General features: G+C 34.4%; 1 protein-coding gene across 2 annotated transcripts in view; it reads right to left on the bottom strand.

The window, feature by feature from the left end:
- Positions 1-18,565, bottom strand: part of EYS (eyes shut homolog) — a 1,930,870-nt gene that overhangs the window by 505,989 nt on the left and 1,406,316 nt on the right. The window lies entirely within an intron of this gene.

Raw genomic sequence — 18,565 nt, 5'->3', positions numbered from 1 at the left:
TACCTTCTCAAGTGGAATTCATAGGTGATTAACTTTAAAATTTTATATTTACTAATATAAACATTGAAGGGTATAAGTTTTCCTGTAGTTACTATTAATAATTTATTTGCATCAAATAAGTTTTTAGGTAAACATTTTATTATTATTGAGTTCTAAACACCTTATATCTTTTACTTAGTTTCTTCCTTGATCTTTCATGACTTAGGTATCATTGGAAGTATATTTCTTAATTGCATCAATGTATTTTATTATAATTACCTTTTGGTCTTTGATTTTTAATATAATTGCATTTTAGTCAGAAAGCATGATCTGTATAATATTAGGTTTGCTTTTTAACCCAGATAATGTCAATTTTCAGGGATATTTCTTGTGATTAGCAACAATGTATATTCTGTGGTGGTTGGGGTCAGTGTTATATATATATCCAAAATGTCCTGATTATTAATTTTATTATTCTAATCTATATCCTGAGGTAATTTGTCTAATTGTTCTGTGAAATACTGAGAAAGGTAAGCTAAAATTTCATAATATATTTATCTGATAACAGAGACCTTAAGTCTGTGCTAGAGTTTGGAAGTTGTACACTGGATTACTATTCTACTTGTGGTTTATAATTTGCATGCCTAACTCATGTATAACAACACAATGACCTTTAAACATTGCTGCTTGCAATACTATTTTTCCTATTATTCTATTATTTTTACATATTTTAATTCTACCTTTTACTTCTTTTTAGTCCCACAAGTTTTTGTTGTCCGTATAGTCAATATTTGATTATATTTACTTATATATTTATTTTCTTTAGATCATTGTTTTTTGGATATTAGATCATGCAATTGAATCTCTTCTAGCTAGAAATTTATCATTGAAATTTTTCTTTTGTAAAGATCTATTGGTGACAAACTATTTTTTGAGATTATTTTTTAATTTAGCTCTCAATTTAAAAAATGCAATTCAATGACTTTCCATTGTTTCTTTTGGAAATTAAATTCTCAATTTTTATGTATTTGAGGTACATACTGTCACCCAGGCTGGAGGTGCAGTGGTGCAATCTCAGATCACTGCCACCTCTGCCTCTAAGGTTCAAGTGATTCTCCTGCCTCAGCCTCCTGAGTAGCTGGGACTACAGGCACCCGCCACCACGCCTGGCTAATTTTTGTAGTTTTAGTGCAGACAGGGTTTCGCCGTACTGGCCAGGCTGGTCTCAAACTCCTGACCTTGTGATCCACCCCTCGGCCTCCCAAAGTGCTGGGATTAAAGGCATGAGCCACTATGCCAGGCATTTTTATTACTTTTTGTTGAACTTAAGGTTGTATATTTGTCTTTTTTGTTCTACTATAATATTACTATGATGTTTATGCTTGTGTTTATGTGTGTTTGTATAAATAAATTTTTATCCAGAATACCTATTCATTTTCAAATGTAATTGATCATTTAAGATAGTCTCTTGCTTCTTACTCATTTTCTCAGTGTATTAAAATTTAAACATAATAAGGCACACCTACTTTATGTGTTTGATAATTTTAATATTTGAAGTCATTAGGAATGTTGTTGTATTTTTTGTGGCTCCTGTTTGTCTTTACTAGTGGCACCCTTTTTTTTTTTTTTCAAGTTTTAAGAGTTTGCTGCTGTAGTTGGGTCATTATTTTTTATTTTTCCTTGTAAAAGTAATTTCCAAAGATAATATGTCACCTAGGTCTCAGGGAATGACCAACTTGCAGATATTCAATGAAAGTTATTGGCTTGGGTTGGGCGCGGTGGTTCACGCCTGTAATCCCAGCACTTTGGGAGGCCAAGGCAGGTGGATCACAAGGTCAGGAGATTAAGACCATACTGGCTAACACGGTGAAACCCTGTCTCTACTAAAAATACAAAAAAAAAAAAAAAAAAAAAAAAAAAAATTAGCTGAGCATGGTGGCAGGCGCCTGTAGTCCCAGCTACTAGGGAGGCTGAGGCAGGAGAATGGTGTGAACCCAGGAGGCAGAGCTTGCAGTGAGCCAAGATTGCACCACTGCACTCCAGCCTGGGCGACAGAGCGAGACTCCATCTCAAAAAAAAAAAAAAGTTATTGGCTTGAAATTATTTTCATACTAATCTAAGTAGTGTTAATTTAGGGTGAAAACCCATAAAGACTAGAAGATAGTTAATAATTTCTATGAAATATTTTGTTTTTCCATCTCCCCTCTGCTATTGAGAGAGGTGATTTTCTTAGCTTGTGTGTGTGTGTGTGTGTGTGTGTGTGTGTGTGCATTGAAATTTACAGTTCATCCTTATACTTTTAGCCATGGGATTTCACTTTTATCTGTAGATGAGGACATCTGTTTGGTTCTCCACTGGAAATATGTCCTGAGATTTATCTCCTGTCCTTAAATATATTTCCCATCAGTTTCAGAAGCTCAAGTTCACTAATGAAGCAAATTTTATCAAGGTGAAAGGCATTTTTGTGCTGTTTTTCTCTTTGAATTCTTAAGTTCATTTAGCTTTTGGTTTCTGTGTATATATTTTTTCTAGTTCATCAAAATATTAAAAATATTTCTTATTGTTTTCTTCTTTGTTAGTCATCTTGGGCAAGAGAATAAGTCTGTCTAGCTTATTTTGTCAGAAATAGTTTCCTCAAATTTCAAAAGTTTTATCCCTAGATAGCTTGCCACTATTATTTATTATTTATTTTTTAGTGCCTAGAGGTTTATAATGTTCACATTAAAAATATATATATTGTACCTATCTCTTTTTAAACTTTTAAGTGGTTTTTACTTTAAATTTTATCTTGTTTAGGATTGATTTTTTTTTTTTTGTCATATTTACCAGGTATTTCTTTACACCTTTATTTTTAACTTTTATTTCTTGCACATTTCAAAAAATGTCTTATGGGCTTGGGCTTTGACTCTTAATGGGAAAAATCAGTCTATACACATATACTCTAATGACTTAAATGGTAAATTTTACTCATTCAATTATCTTCCATTATTTTACACTATTTCTTTTATAATTTTTTTTTATTATTATAAGTTCTAGGATACATGTGCAGAATGTGCAACTTTGTTACATAGGTATACATGTGCCATGGTGGTTTGCTGCACCCATCAACCTGTCATCTAGGTCTTAAGCCCCACATTAATTAGGTATTTATCCTAATGCTAGCTCTCCCCTGCCCCCATCCCCAACGGGCACCTGGGTGTGATGTTACCCTCCCTGTGTACGTGGGTTCTCATGTTCAACTCCCACTTATGAGTGAGAACATGTGGTGTTTGGTTTTCTGTTCCCGTGTTAGTTTGCTGAGAATGATGGTTTCCACCTTCATCCATGTCCCTGCAAAGGACATGAACTAATCCTTTTTTTTTTTTTTTTTTTTTTTTTTTTTTTTTTTTTTTGGCTGCATAGTATTCCATGGTGTATATGTGCCAGATTTTCTTTATCCAGTCTATCATTGATGGGCATTTAGATTGGTTCCAAGTCTTTGCTATTGCAAATAGTGCTACAATAAACATATGTGTGCATGTGTCTTTATAGTAGAATGATTTATAATCCTTTGAGCATATACCCAGAAATAAGATTGCTGGGTCAAATGGTATAACTGGTTGTAGATCCTTGAGGAATTTCCACACTGTCTTCCAAAGTGGTTGAACTAATTTACACTCCCACCAACAGTGTAAAAGCATTCCTATTTCTGCACATCCTTTCCAGCATCTGTTGTTTCCTGACTTTTTAAGGATCACCATTCTAACTGGTATGCGATGGTATCTCATTATGGTTTTGATTTGCATTTCTCTAATGAGCAGTGACTACTGTAAATTTCATATGGAACCAAAAAAGCCCACATTGCCAAGACAACCCTAAGCAAAAAGAACAAAGTCAGAGGTGTCATGCTACATAACTTCAAACTATACTACAAGGCTACAATAGCAAAAATAGCATGGTACTGGTACCAAAAACAGATATACAGACCAATGAAACAGAAAGAGACCTCAGAAATAATGTCACATATCTACAACCATTTGATCTTTGACAAACCTGACAAAAACAAGCAGTGGAGAAAGAATTCCCTGTTTAATAAATGGTGTTGGGAAAACTGTCTAGCCATATGCAGAAAACTGAAACTGGATACCTTCCTTACACCTTCCTTACACCTTCCTTACACCTTCCTTACACCTTATACAAAAATCAACTCAAGATGGATTAAAGACTTAAACGTAAGACCTAAACCATAAAGACCCTAGAAGGAAACCTAGGCAATACCATTCAGGACATAGGCATGGGAAAACACTTCATGACTAAAACACCAAAAGCAATGACAACGAAAGCCAAAATTGACAAATGGGATCTTATTAAACTAAAGAGCTTCTGCACAGCGGAAGAACCTATCATCAGAGTGAACAGGCAGCCTACAGAATGGGAGAAAATTTTTGCAATCTATCCAGCTGACAAAGGGCTAATATCCAGAATCTACAAAGAACTTAAACAAATTTACAAGAAAAAAAAAAGTCAAAAAGTGGGTAAAGGATATGAACAGACACTTCTCAAAAGAAGACATTTATGCAGCCGATAAACATACGAAAAAAAATGCTCTTAGGTATTTACTGATAGGATTTTAAAACTGTATCCACACAAAATTGCACCTGAATGTTTATTGCAGGTTTTTCGTAATTGCCCAAAACTCAAAGCAACCAAAGTATCCCTTAGTAGGTGAATGGGTAAACAAACTGTGATGTACTCAGACAAGGAAAAACTATTTAGGGAAAAAATAAATGATCTATCCAGCTACAAAAAGACATGGAAGAGACGTAAATACATATTGTTAATTGAGAGAAGCCAGTCTGAAAATGCTATATACTATATAATCCCAACTATATGAGAGACTGGAAAAGGAAAAACTGTAGAGACAGTAACAAAGACCAGTCGTTTTCAGGGGCTTACAGGGAAATGGGAAGATTTGAACAGGTAAAGCACAGGGGATATAACAGTAGTAAAATTATGCTTCCTTATATTCTAATGGTCACATGTGACATGATACATTTGTCAAAAGCTACAGAACTTTACAACACAGAGTGAACTCTAAACTCTCTACTTTAGTTAACAATAATATATCCCTATTTATTCATCAATTATAATAAATGTATCACACTAATGCAAGTTGTTAATGAGAAGAAATTGTGTATGGGAGTTAGGGTATATGTAACTATGTAGTATATGCTCAATAACAGTTAAAAAATTTTTATAAAGTAAAAAAAATTCAAGTATTGCATACTAGCCTATGGTAAGTAAAGAAAACACCAAAAGAAAGGGTGCCAGTGTATCATTCTGTCCTGTCTCTTCCTCAGATCTATTGGAAATGAGTGTCAGACTTAGAGTTCATTATGGCTCAGAATTCCTGGAGGTATTTTGACGTGGAATAGGAAAGAAGCAGAAAAATGAGTGGATCCTGATAAAGGCAATGGCTGGGAAGGTGAGGCGTCAGGACTCTCAATTTACAAGAACGTTTTTTATGGCTGCGAGCTTGCATTAGTATTGATAATTTGTATTGTTTTTTAGAGACCCACTCCCTCAAAATTATATAAACGTTAGTCCACATAAAACCTGGAAAGACCATATAAAAGAAAGTCCAAAGGGAATAGTGAGTACTATTCTCCAAAGGGAATAGTGAGTACTTAGTCTATACTTCATTCATACAGGTTTTTTTCTTTGTCCATTAATCACATTTTTATAATAAATGTCTTATTGGACTGAAACTGTCCAAATTGATCCATCTTCTTAGAAATTCACCAAACTCTGAATATTCTGGGGTCTGAAACATAAAAGCCAATGTGATTAAGCTTTTAATCATATTATATGCTTCCTAAATACTAATTTAAAATATTTAAGTATAGGTTTTGCCTGATGAAGGAGAGTTGACATATTAGTAGATACATTTACAGAATTATCATTTCGAGTAAGGATAGGAAGTTATCTGAAATGAAGGATAGGCTGTTGTTTTAGATCTTTTTTTTTGTTTGTTTGCTTGCTTCCTTTTTATTCCAGTTTAATTAGAAACACTTCCTATTGTATTAGAGACAGAAGGTCTATAAATACCAGTTAGATATTTTTATGGGCTTTTCTACTTCTTCAAATGAATCATATGTGGGGCAAAACAGTGAGCTATTATTCAATATGTTGGGGCTAATGGAGCTTTAAATAAAATGAATCCTTAGAAATGAAATGTTTCTAAGCTCAAAGGAATGTTTTGTCTTTACCAAGGAAAATATTTCCCCACACAGGAGGAGAATTATCAGTGTGCACCTTTGCTATCTGAGAGTGCCATATAACAATGTCTTAACCATTAAAATTAATGACCTGGAATATAAGAGGCCTAAATAGCCCTATTATGTTGAAAAAAATTCTATCAATTCTCAAAAAGAGTGAAATAGATGTTACACCTATCTAAAAGATATGCTTTATGGAACAGAAAGTTGTCAAACTACAGAGAATCCAAAAGGTTTTTAAAGCATTTTTAATTGAAAAACTTCTGCATCTCAGAAGATGGCTTCACAACTTTAAAGTAACAGAAATACATTTAATTTAAGGATATACTTTTGCTGGTGAATATTAATCACATTCGCCTAGACATATGGTTATCAATTAGGAGTGATTTTGTTCCCCAGGGAACATTTGACAATATCTGGACATATTTTTGGTCACCACAAGTAGGAAGTGGTATGACTATCACCTAAGTGAGTGCAGGTTGGTGAACACCCTGCAACACACAGGACAGACCCTACAAAACATGTCAATAGTGCCAAGCTTGAAAAGCTCTGAGTGAGACAAACTGCTGCAAATAAATATCAAGTTTGTATAATCAAGGTTTAGGGTACACCAAGAGGTAGCAATGGTTATGGATTCCCTACTCATTTCTTCTGTAACCTCAGGAGTCCTGGCAGACTGCTGTCAGTGTGAGGGCTGGGTCTGCTCCATGTGCTTTCCTTTGTTGGGTTTCTTTCATACTATGAACTGCTCAGATCATTCCCTGGAGGGGGAGACCACACTCAAGTTGGCCTTCAGAATCCCACTCCCAGTTATTTTCTAAGAAGCATCTCTAAAATCATGCTGTAGGAAGATGAAGGAAGATATGTTCTCTCTCCTTGGGCTCTACCCATCACCACTAAACCAAAGACTTTCATTTTGTATGACATTTCTTGTTTATTTCTTAGAAAAAAATGAAGCAAGGAACAATTATTTTTTACTTTAACAATAATAACTAAAACTTATTTTAGAAAATAAGTTACATGCAAGTTGGCAATATTCTTCATTCAAGTGTGAAATTGGATTAGGCCTACATCATAGATAATCAAAAACAGCATTGAGAGAGCTTGTAATGCGTTGACTTGTGGCCCATCAAAATGTATATATCTACCTGGAACCAGAAAATGTAATCTTATTTGGAAAAAGGACCTTTGTAGATGTAATTAACATAGAACCTTGAGATGAGATCATCCTCGATGAGAGTAGGCCCTAAGTCCAATAAGTATCCTTTGAAGAGAAAAGAGAAGGGGAAAGAATACATGAGGAAGGGTGATATGAAGATGAAGGCAGAGATTAGAGTTATTTAGCCCTAAGTCAAGGAATGTTTTGGAGTCACCAGCAGCTGGAAAAGGCGAGGAAGGATTCTCCCATACATTCCTTTGGAGAAAGTGTGGCCACAACACTTTAATTTCAGACTTCTAGTCTCCACATGTGAGAGAACAAATTTGTTGCTTTTAAGTAACTCAGTTATAGTAATTTGTTACAGTAGCCCCTGGATACTAATACAGAGTCAAAGACCTGAGAGATACGAGGTGGCACCACAAGAGTTTCCTCTGTCCTGGAAGCCCTGAAGGTAGAGGAGTAGTATGTCCGATAATTCCAGGTTATTTGAGAGACTGATTATAAAGGCAGAAATGGTATCAAAATGTGCCAGATGTCTGCTGTGAAGGCTAGCAATCCATGACTGGAAGCCAGTTCATGAGCCAATGGACTCAATGAGCCAATGGACTCAGTGTCTTGAAAGGGCTTGACTTCAACACTAAATGAAGTTAAAGAGGTCCCAAGTGGTGGGCAAGGCTTGACAGTAGTAATGTTCTATGTTAGGTGGTGGGCATTACTGTAAACCTGAGAATCAGTGCCTTGGGTGCAGGAACCTAGTCACCAGCTAGAGTGAGGACATATAGAAGAGGGTAGGGGCATCTGAGAGAGCCAGCTTGCAGGTCAGGGGAAGCTTCTGTTCTTGGAGAATTGTTTGTGTCCCCTAAAGCACAGCATCCACTAGACTAATTGGAAGGCAATGTAGCTCATGCATGCATGGCTTCTACGGGATTATGCCAAAACTTCTGTCTCTGACTACATTTTCTGTATGTTTTAAGATTGAATGTGTTATAATGACAACTAATAGAAGATGGAAAAAGAACAGGAGGGGCATTAAAAATAAAAAGATTGTATGTTAAAAATACAGAGTAAGAGGATAAAACAATTACAGAACTATACCAATAACTATAGTAAATATATTTGACTTTTTTCAGGTCTAGAGCAATACCTGACTCATAGTAGGCTCTCCATAAATTATTACTGAGTTGATAAGCAGATTTATGTGTGAATGAACAAGTACTTTGGGGGGAACAGAAAAAATAAAAATTATATTCAGTTCTTTAATCAACAAATTCTATATTTAGTCCATAGTGTCAATAATTACAACTATTGTTTCTTTCTTAAAATACATTAGTATCCAATATAAATTTTATGCCTTCCAGGGGTCTTATCTTTCTAGATTAAGAATTAAATCACATTTGACTATATATGAAAATAAACTATTTGAGGCTAAAATACCTGGCATTAAATATTTAAGTACATTGAATAAACTATAGCATGTAATTTAAAGGGGTTAATATGGAGAATAATTTATTTATCTCTTCTGGAAACACATGTATTGATCTGTCAGTTATTCTTTCTAAGACTTTCCTGTTGACATTTCAGGTTGTTGCTTCAAAGCAATGTTCTTCAAATATTTGATTTTATTTTAAAAACAAAAGCACTCACAATCACTTTGAAAGAAGATCTGGCAGTTTCTCTTAAAGTTAAACGTAAACCTACCCTATGCAATTTCACTGTTGGGAATTTACACAAGAAAAATGAAAATACATGTTCCCCAAAAGACTTTTCCAGAAATGTCATAGCATCTTTTTTTCAGTGTAGCAAAATTACAGGATACTGGAAGTAGCCAAGGTGTCGATCATTAGGAAGGGGAAATACACAATGAAATACTACTCAGAAATACAAAGTAATGAACTACTGGTACACTAAAAAAATGGACGAATCTCAAAAACATGCTGCAAGACTTGCATAGTAGTATATACACACTGTATAGTAGTTTCATTTATATGAAGCTCAAGAACAAGTCAAACTAACATAGAAAAAAATAGCAAATAGTGGATGCTTCTGGAAGTCCTGGGGAAGGGATTCATTATGAACAAGCATAAGAAAAGTTTCTGGAATCATGTTTTAATATCTGATAGGGATTTGTATTAAATAGGTACATGCATATGTTAAAATTCATCTAATGGTACATCAAAGAATTGAATATTTCATTCTTGTGAATTTTATCTCAAAAGAAAGAAAAGATTTGCAAGCAAATGTTGAGCTCCATAATACGCATGCTACAGTGTTTAGAAGTGTAGTGGACTGAAACTTACAGCTTTGAAATGTATCAAAAAATGCACTGATGGATTGATAGAGGGATGGGTAGATATGTAATGAAATATTTCTGGTAAATTGTTAATGATAGAATTTAAGTGGTGGTAATACAGTTATAAGGATTGTTTCAGCTCTTCTGTAGTTTGAAATTGTCATAATAAAGTGTAGAGAAAAAATTGAAAGTCCTTTTCATAGATCATGTTTCCATTTTCTAATTAACATTCACAGAGAGATTGCTTAAAATCATTTAAAAATATTGTATTTCCATAGAAACCAAAAAGATTTGCATAATTCTATTTCTTTACAAACTTTTAATCAGTTTAGTTTGTCTATTTGTTAAGATTGGTCATATTTGTACTATTCCTTTGTGTTTTCCAGTTTTTAAATTGGGTGATGCACTTTGATGTTTATCATCATGGTTAATTTTGTCCATGAACATGACATTACAATTTCTTGGTATAGTTGATCCATTAGCCTGATGATAATGACCTGATGGATTTCAATTTGAGCATTTTCTTGAGGCCACTGAAGGCAATTTATGTAGAAGCAGAATGAAATGCTAAATTTGCAGCTAGTTGAAGTTTTATGTTTTAAAATTTCACTAACCAGAACACATAATAATCTAGATTTGTAGATTAATTCTTCTTTTTATGTAATAATTAAATATGTGCAGACCTACAGTTTTGTTCAGGATATTTTCTGAAGTAATTTAGGGTTGACCCGATCTCTAAATAAACCAGGTACCAGGATATCCTGCTATTTCTTCAGATGATTTACAGGCACCCCTTGATATTGAAATGTTGAAGATCACCATGTCAAAATCATGCTATCATGAACACTTTATGGTATTTGAGAAAGACTTTCAAAGGGAATAGGCATGTGTATATATACACACATATATATTTATACACACACACACATATACACATATATACACATATATATAACATATACATATATACACATATATAATACACACATATATACACATATTATATATATATATATATATATAGAGAGAGAGAGAGAGAGAGAGAGAGAGAGAGTGAAATTCACTGTTAATTAACACAAACCTGCAAGTGGCCTTACCAGTTGCTTACTCAAAGTATATTCTATTTTTTAGAGAAAGTACCTCATTAGTAGGCATTTTACTTATTATTTGTTCAGAAATTTTTGTGAATGTACCAGGTTTTTTAATTTGAAGGAATAATTGGTATATGCATTTTCCCCTGCCCTAAATAATCTACTTGGTAAGACTCACTTTTAAAAAGGAACACAAATGAAAAATATTTGATTAATAATTTATCTTCTTGAAAGAAACTAAAAATTACAAAAATAAGTTTATTTTATATTTACTGTGTAGATTTTATAAATTAGAACTGTATACTAGTTATTGGTATAAATCTTCTTAAAATTAGTCTAATAGCACAATATAGCAGTATTTACACCACATTTGACTCTTCACGTTTTGTTCCAGAGATATTTTTGTGAAAAAATATTAGAGGACTTCATTGGTTTTCCCAAGGGTCTCTCTTATTATTCTGTTATTCAGATAACTTTTTGAAACACTTTTTCTGTCATAAAACTTATTTTTGATTCTCTAATTTCAACTAATTTTTATGTGGTTTAAAGTTGCTAGATTATCGGTCAGTGACTTTTAATGTAATAATTGACTTTATGAAATTCTGTGACTTTTGTCATATTTGCAACTTCAGAATTGATTTGCTTGTCATGAATTTTATGATATGTGAAAATCATAGAGAAATATTACAACAGCCAAAGATGGGACCTGGATTCATCCTGATAGCCATATGTTAAGCAAGGATGAATGAGAGGGTCGTCGTGTTACTGATGCATATTTCACACCATGACAAACTTAACCGTCTTACACTATATTGATTGTGGGAACTCAGTTTATAGAGCCCTTGAACAATGAAGACTTAGAAGAAAGATTTTTTGATATGTATTTGCTATAGTTTGAATGTTTCCTCCAAAACACATGTTGAATTTTATTTTATTTTTTTTTAACAAGTTCAGACGTACATGTGCATGTTTGTTACAAACGTAAACTTCTGTCATGGGGGTTTGTTGTACAGATTATTTCATCATCCAGGTATTAATCCTAATACCCATTAGATATTTTTCCTGATCCTCTCCTTCCTCCCACCCTCCACCCCTCAATAGGCCCCAGTGCATGTTGTTTCCCTCTGTGAGTCCATGTACCCTCATCATTTAGCTCCCAATTATGAGTGATGACATGCAGTATTTGATTTTCTGTGTCTGTGTTAGTGATCATGTTGAAATTTAATTGCCAATGTATGGTACTGGGAGATGGGGCCTTTAAAGAGGGTATTACCCCTCATGAATAGATTAATGCTATTATCCTGGGAGTAGGTTAATTATTACGGGAGTGAGTTCCTGATAATTAACCCACTTCCAGGTTTGGTCCCCATTTTATCTCTGTCTTGTGTGCTGCCCTTCCACCACGGGATAATGCAACACAAAGGCCCTCTACAGACATGGTCCCTCAGTCTTGGCCTTCCAGGGCTCCAGAACCATGAGCCCAATAAATCTCTTTTCTTATAAATTACCCAGTCTGCAGTATTCTGTTATAGCAGCAGAAAACAGACTAAGACAGTAGTGCTATCAAACATAATGAACTTCACTGAGGGTAGCTGATTATCATAGGGAAAGTTTACACACTCGCTAATGAATTACCTCAGTCTGAATTATCTGAAGTAGACTGCATGAAGTTTGAGGGAGTGAAAGATGTGAGAAGGTAAGGGAGAAAATGGGCTCTTTTTACAAAATGGGGAGAATTCATCAAGGTTTTCTTCATATGTCAGGTTTATACCAACCTTTTTTTTTTTTTTTTTTTTTTTGTGGGGGTCTCTTACCCAGGCTGGAGTGCAGGGTGCAACTCAGATTACTGCAACCTCTGTCTCCCAAGTTCAAGCGATTCTCCTGCCTCAGCCTCCAAGTAGCTGGGATTACGGGTGTGTGCCACCACACCCGGCTAACTTTTGCATTTTTTAGTAGAGACGGGGTTTCACCATGTTGGCCAGGCTGGTCTCGAACTCCTGACGTCATGTGATCTGTCCCCTTGACCTCCCAAATTTCTGGGATTACAGGCGTGAGCCACCGCTCTGGGTTAGGTTTATGCCAACTTTCAGATATTGTTTATACAGCTGATGCAAGCATGTGCAGATCTCAAAATTTTTCTGTCATTCTTCTGATCTAAATATATGTGAGCAGCGGAGCACTATGGGGTAAAGACCCATTATTAAAATAATTTATTCTCAGCTAGCTTATCTTGAGATTTGAAGGATGGCAATTTCACTGCAGCATTATCGTTCATGTGTTCCACACAATCATCTCTGTGAGAATTCTCTGTCATTCTTGTGTGTGGGGATTACATAACCAGTATTTATAGTAGGAAACTTTTCTGTGTGATTTCCTCCAATATTGGTTATAATATTATGCAGCCTTTTCAAGCCATTTATGTATTTTTGGATTATCCTAAAGCCATTTGTAGATTATTAAATATGTATTCTATTACATTGTTACACAGCTAAAAGAGCACATTATACTTTAGAGGCAGTCAATATTAGTACATGAAATCAAACTGTATTTAATATCTCTTCTCTTACTCATTAAAATATCAGACTTTTCTGGCTATTCTCTGGGAGGGTTAGCCCCAGAAAAGAAACAAAATACGATGTATTACAGTGAATGCACATGGCTATTCAAATAAAGATTTAGAACCTGGATTACTTGAGGTAAATTTTAAGGCCAACATTACAAAAAAGGATAAAATGTAAATATTTTAGAAATTCAAAATTAATGATTATGGTGTGTGATAATATTTTGGGTTATGAGGATATTTATGCTTAGTTTCTCTTAATGAGCTATTTTAATAAAGTTTTGAATGTAAGTATATTGTTAATTTAATTAAGATATTATATTTGTGACCATAATTATGAGGAAAAAAGCAAGGACAGTAGAAGTAACTGCAAATACTAAATCAAAACTGGAGAAAGATTCTGTTTCTGTGTGCATACTCCACTGTAATTTGCCATGTTAAACTTTCAATAAATGTTTTCAAATAAATAAAAACATGACTAAATTCATTAATAGATACTAATGTTCTCTTGCAAGGAAATGACTAAGCCTCTTCAGAGTTTAATTTTTTCTATGTTATTTCTTCTTTATTGTACTATATATATTTTGCATTGACATTTCAGCATTAAGGGAATATTTTTACTATCTAAAAATAATAAGCTAGTAAACTAAGCAAATACCAAGGAAATGAAATTCTGCTTAACAACTGCCGCATCAATTTTCACTTTAAAAGGCACTCCATAAGGTGATATTTCTTAAATTTTTAAAATTATAAATCAGAGTGTTAGATACAGTGGTTGAATAAACCTATCATTCTCTAATACATATTTTTCCTAGTAATAATTATGCTATATGAATAGCACAAGGTTAGATGTCAAAGAGAGCATAATTCATATGATACCATGCTGGTCATTTCTTGAGACTCTCACTCTTTTCACTCGTATTATTAATTCCTCCTCTGATGGATCCTGAGAACTGACTAAGCTGAAATATTCTGTCATTGTTGCATCTAAATATGGACTCAGTTTCTCATATTATAACTGAGTATACAGTTCTCAATTCTTTAGATAATGTATATTCATATATCTGCATCATGGCCATACAATCTTAAATATCATTTATGCTTTCCCTCCATTTGATTATCTTCCACCAGGCTTTCTATTCTAGTCTCGATTATATTCTTTCTGCAATAACTTTTCAAGATCTCACTCCTACAAGGCTGTTTTTTAAAATAAAATCTTCGTCCTTATTAGTCCCTTCCCTCTGCTTTTAGAGCAGCTCTTTTTATTAAATTTGAAAATCTTTACTAGTTTCTCTTTCTGCCTTTAGCTGCTGCCCTTGTTCTTTCTTTTCTGCTTAACCACTGTCTCAGCTTATTTTCAAATTACCTTCTGAAAGTCTGGTTGTGGCTCTGTTTTTTAATGGAAAAATCCAGTATCATTTCTATACTTTTATTTTTCTTGATCTTTGTATTTGACACAATGACGTGTCATGAGCCATGAACCTCTCACTTTCTTTGACTTCCTTGATGCTATTTTACTCCAGTTTATTGCCTGCCTATTTAATAACTCCTTAATATTATCTTTATTCATCCTTTTCCTCATGTAACTCTAAATTTTGGTGCTCCCTATGTGTAGGTTACAACTTATTTTCTATGTATTCTAAACTTTAAGAATTTGATTAACACTGCTCTGATTTCTTTCTTCCTTTTTGAATAAGCTAATTTATTTTTAAAAGACAGCTTGATATCACTATGGCAAATGGATACATTAGCATTTTACAAAAATGAATGGTAACTGTATTAGTTTGTTAGGGGCTGCCATAACAAATTACGTTATATAGACTAAGCAGCTTTAAAATATTTATTTTCTCACAGTTTTGGAAGCTAGAAGTCCAAGATCAAGGTGTTGGCAGACCTATTCTTTCTGAAGCCTCTCTCCTTGGCTTCCAGACAGCTGCCTTCTCGCTGTATCCTCTCATGGTCTCTCTGTGGGCCTGCATCTGTGGTATCTCCTTTTGTGTCCAAATTCTCCTTTTTATAAGGACTCCTGTCAGATTGGATTGATGTCCATACTACTAGCATCATTTTGACTTCATCACCTCTTTAAGGCTTTATCTACAAATATATTCACATTCTAAACTACTGGGATTGAGTATTTCTACACACAGATTGTGAGAGGAAACAATTCAAACCAAAGCAGGAACTTTAAAAATAATGGCAGTGATTAAATTCAAGCTTGATACTGCGTCTTCTCAGTGGCATCAATTAGAGAGCAGGTAAAGTGTTATTTCTGGGTGTGTCTCTGAAGGTGTTTACAGAGGAGACTGGTGTGTGAATCAGTAGACTGGGTGGGGAAAATCTACCCTCAGTGTGGGTAGGCACCATCCAATTGGCTGAGGGCCTGCGTATAACAAAAAAGCAGAAGAAGGGCAAATTCTCCCTACAGGAGCTGATACACCTTTCTTCACCGGCTCTTGTACATCAATTTCAAGGCTCTCTAGCCTTTGGACTCTGAGCCTTGCACCAGTGGCCTTCCGGGTTCTCAGGCCTTCAACCAATGACTGAGAGTTATACCATCAACTTCCCTGGTTTTGGGGCTTTTGGACTTGGATTTGGACTGAGTCCTGTGTCTTCGGGTCGTGAACGGCCTGTCATGAAACTTCTCAGCCTCCATAACTGCATGAACCCATTTCTCTAATAAATCTCCTCTGATCTATCTATCTATCTATCTATCTATCTATCTATCTATCTATCTATCTACCTATCTATCTATCTATCTTCTATTGGTCATGTCTTTCTGGAGAACCCTGACTAATGACATTATCCCAAGGTTCTAAATCTGAGATCTGCATTTATTTTTAATTGGCAAATGTAGACATTTTAGAGATACAACAACAAATGGAGACTTTAGGTAATTTGAAGGATCAAAAGACAATTGATAGAAAAATAACTTCCTCATTGGGTCTCAGCAAACTATTGCAAGGACAAAAAACCAAACACCACATGTTCTCACTCATAGGTGGGAATTGAACAATGAGAACACTTGGACACAGGAAGGGGAACATCACACACTGGGGCCTGTCATGGGGTTGGGGGAGGGGGGAGGGATAGCATTAGGAGATATACCTAATGTAAATGACAAGTTAATGGGTGCGGCACACCAACATGGCACATGTATACATATGTAACAAACCTGCACATTGTGCACATGTACCCTAGAACTTAAAGTATAATAAAAAATAAAATGTCAATAATATTGGTTCAAGCAGTGCTTAAAATCATTATTTCCCATACTACTGATGGGTAAAATTAAATTTGCTCTCAGATTTTGATGTGTCAGTCACTCAATCTCATGGAGTCTGTTTTCACCCTTATGTGGATGATATCTACCCTCTCTTTTCCTTGGCTGAAATTTTCCTAAATTAATCTAATTCATATATATACACTCATATATTAATCTAATTTAATTCATTTATATGCATATATATGAATTAGATTAATTTAGCAAAATTTAATTCATATACATAATTCATACATATGAATTAAAATAGATTAATATTTAAAGTATATGTTTATATGTAAAATGTATCGATATATGTTTATAGCCTTTTGTAATTTATAATATTTATAATATAAAACAGACATGATATTGTTTAACCTTCATCAAAAAGAATATAGGTTGGCCAGGTATAGTGGCTCACACCTGTAATCCCAGCACTTTCAGAGGCAGAGGTGGGCAGATCACTTGAGGTCAGGAGTTTGAGACCAGTTTGGCCAACGTGGTAAAACCCCGTCTCTACTAAAAATGCAAAAATTAGCTGGGCATGGTGGCACATTCCTGTAATTCTAACTACTCAGGAGGCTGAGGCAGGAGAATCGCTTGAACCCAGGAGGCAGAGGCTGCCGTGAGCTAAGGTCGCTCCACTGCACTCCAGTCTGGGTGACAGAGTGAGTCTCAAATAATAATAATTCTTAATTTTAAAAATATAGCTTAAGAGAAGTAAAATATTGATTTAAATTGGCACTGTGTAATTTCTAATAATCTCATCTAGAGAGAAAATCTGGAAGTATATAATTACAAAAGTAGGACTACTCAAATAATTTACCGATTAGGCCAGATTTTTAAAAAGTTATGAATAAAAGATAGATGACAAGATATATAATTAACATAAATACAAATAAATTAATACAAAGAAAACAGTAAGTCCTAAAAGGCAAAACACCTGACAAAATGCTAATTTTATAATGGGAATAATTTAATTAAATCTGATTATATATATAATACATATATTAAAAATGCACTTCTATATTGGTACATATATACACACACATACACTTATATAATTTGGCTTCCACACCAAATCTGGCTCACAACCTGCTTGTGTACAATTTGTGAGCTGAATGATTTTAATACCTTTATGATTTAAAAGTCAAAGAAAAACAGATGCTGGTGATGTAGAGAAAAAGGAACACTTATACACCGTTGGTAGGAGTGTAAATTAGTTCAAACATTGTGGAAGACAGTGCGACTATTCCTCAAAGACCTAAAGACAGAAACACCATTCACCCCAGCAATCCATTACTGGGTATATACCCTAAAGAATATAAATCATTCTCTTATAAAGACACATGCATGTGTATGTTCATTGCAACACTATTCACAATAGCAAAGACATGGAATCAACCTAAATGCCCATGAGTGATGGACTGAATAAATAAAATTTGGTACATAAACATCATGGAATACTATGCAACCATAAAAAAGAATGAGATCATGTCCTTTGCAGGAACATGGGTGGAGCTGGAGGTCATTATCTCTAGCAAACTAACACAGGAACAGAAACCCAAATACTGCATGTTCTCCCTTATAAGTGAGGATACATAGAGAGGAACAACACACACTGGGGCCTATTGGAGGGTGCAGAGTGGGAGGAAGGAGAAGATGAGGAAAAAGTAACTAATGGGTATTAGGCTTAATACCTGTACAACAAACCCTCATGACACAAGTTTACTGATGTATCAAACCTGCATATATACCCCTGAACTTAAAAGTTAAAAAAAAAATTTCAACATGAGTTTTAGAGGGGACATTCAAACCATAGCAAACACATATCAAAAAATCTTTCTAAATCTATTGTTCAAGTGCTCTATAATCTGAGTCATCATGAGCTCAACTGAAAAAGTCTCTGCTTTAGTGATAGATGAAAATGCATTTACTAGCAAAGCCTCTGAGAAGCCCCAGAAAATGTA

The sequence above is a fragment of the Rhinopithecus roxellana genome, chromosome 4 (genome assembly GCF_007565055.1).
Source record: "Rhinopithecus roxellana isolate Shanxi Qingling chromosome 4, ASM756505v1, whole genome shotgun sequence".
NCBI classification, from domain to species: domain Eukaryota; kingdom Metazoa; phylum Chordata; class Mammalia; order Primates; family Cercopithecidae; genus Rhinopithecus; species Rhinopithecus roxellana.
Note: the sequence above shows the minus strand (reverse complement) of the source record. Positions and strands in the feature narration are given on the sequence as shown.